Below are 2,469 nucleotides of genomic sequence, written 5' to 3' on the forward strand. Positions count from 1 at the left end.
AAGTGTTTTTAAGGCAGTTTTGAATTTTTGGTTTGTTTTAGTATTTTAAACGTGAGTTTTGCATTCTTTGAGTCTAATCTAGTGCTTTAAACTTTGTTTTTACATTTCTAAGTCAGTTTTCAAGTGTTTAGCAATCCCTCCTAATCCCCGGTCTAGAACGATCCCTATTTACATACTTTGCTACAATTGATAAAAAGAGGGTTTAATTTTGTGTGTTAACTTATTTCTAACATCATTTAACAAAAGGCAATCATTCCTCTCTTGCTAATTCAACTCCTTTGTAGCTGTCCATGTGCCTTCATTCTTCAATTTCTGATGCATTTGCCTTGTATTCCATCCCTTTTCCACATGTATTAGCTGTTAGACAACTTTCACAAACATGTTTTGCATCATTTCATCTTGCAAACATCAACTTTTGGCCACTTTACACCTCTACACACATGCTATGCATCATTTCAGCTTGCAATTATGTTTGTAGTTGCTGAAAATGTGAATACAACTTGTAAAGCAATCCAACAAATGACATCTTTCACTTCTTTTCCTTTCAAATTATTCCTTAAGTGTATGTATCTGCACACTTCCATACTTCAACTTCATTATTCAGATTTTTGCATGTGTTGAAACCCTTTTTAAAACACCAAAAACGTCCATCCCACTTGCTCCATATGCATGCAATCCATTTTGGCCCAAAATTGCTCCAAATTGCACCAAAATGCACTTTTTTCCAACTTTGCTATTAGGACCTATAAACACACGAAAATAGCTTAAAACACTCTTATAAGCAATAACTAAGTAAATGCAAGAAAACATGTTAACTAAGTCGCATAAATATGCTCCTATCAGATGGCAATTTGGAGCTTTTTGGAGCAAAAAGTGAGCTTGGATTGAAAAGTACATGCTTGGAACACAAGGTTTGGATGAAATTGAAGATTTGAAGATTTGAGGATTCCTAGTTGAAGATGGATTCCGAGAAGAATGAAGATTCCTACTCAAACGAGGTCTCCTACTTGAAGTAGGAAAGTTAAGCCTAAAAGTTTCCACTTTGGGTTGATCTTTCCTAAAACTAAATGGCCTTGAGTTTCAGCGACATTAGAAGGTTCCTAAGCGTTGGAAGACACAAAGAATGGTTCTAGAACATTTTCTCATCTTTGCCTTGGGTTAGGCCTTATTCTCTCTTGGTTTTGGGCTTTCTAGAAGCCCTATCCACATTCCCTAAGTGTGTGCCACACCTGGGCTTTCTAGAAACCCTTTGCCTTGCCTTGCAAGGCTTTCTAGAAGCCCTAACTTTAGCCCATTAAACCAGCCGCACCCTAGGCCTTTTCCCTTTCAAAATCTGATTGTTTTAACCTATTTTCTGGTGGATTTGGGTTTGTAGAAACCCTAATCTGATTGCTAGGGTTTTTGGTGCTTATATATATACTCATTAAACCCTTTGGCCGAAAGTACCACCTCTCATATTCATTCTACATGCCAGAAACCCTAGTTCTAAATCTGCCGCAGCCATCCCCATCCATTCTGCATATTTTCTAACCATAAACACCATTGCCGCAACCTCCCATCCACCCTAAACACTACTACCTTATTCCATACCCATTAATCCATATACCTAAGTCCCTAAATCTGTCCCTAGACCCTTTGCCGCAGCAAGGAGGAGGAGGAGAAGCCTTGGAACGTTCATGCCATTCAAGTTTGAGTTGCTGGAAGTTTTAGGTGTTTCCTTTCCTTTGATTTCAATGTTTAATTTCTATACTTTTTGTATTGTGCGTATGAGGAACTAAACCCCCCCCCCCTTGGCTAGGGGGGGATTCGAAACCATGTTTATGCTTGCTATATGATTTGATTATCTACAAGAATTAAAACTGATTTGTGTATGTTGGTTGAGAGTGCACGCTTAATTTTCATGCATAAGTTTGATGCTAGGATATAAGGGAATTTCACCTAATCGTTATGAACTTATATTCACAAGTAGTACAGGTTGTTGATCACAATTGTGTTAAGTATATTCTTGATAGGAGCATATTTATGCGAGTTGGCTTGTTCTTAAGCATTTATGTTGTTTTTCTTTAGTTATTTTAGTGTTTAAAGTCATTTTCGTGCAATTTCAGGTTTAGAGACGAAGTATGCAAAGAAGTGCAAAATGGAGCATTTTAGAGCAAAATTGAGCTGGAATGGAGTGTATGCTAATGGAGCACAAGGAATGGACGAGTTTGAAGGTCAAAGGAGCTTAAGAAATGAAGAAATGAAAGTGAAGAACAAAGAATTCAGATTTGGAAACCAAAGTTTCTAAAGTTGGAAGTTTCTATTCTTGGAGGTTTCCATTTTCGAGAGTTTCTATTCTTGGCTTTGGGCTTTTAGATGACCTAAACCCTAATTCCTTGTGGACCCTAACCCTAGCCGTACCTAGGCCTCTAGAATATCTGATTTCCTTGCCTTGCAAGGCATTCTAGAAGGCCCATCTCTAAACCCTAA

The sequence above is a fragment of the Malus domestica genome, chromosome 03, assembly GCF_042453785.1.
Source record: "Malus domestica chromosome 03, GDT2T_hap1".
Lineage (NCBI taxonomy): Eukaryota > Viridiplantae > Streptophyta > Magnoliopsida > Rosales > Rosaceae > Malus > Malus domestica.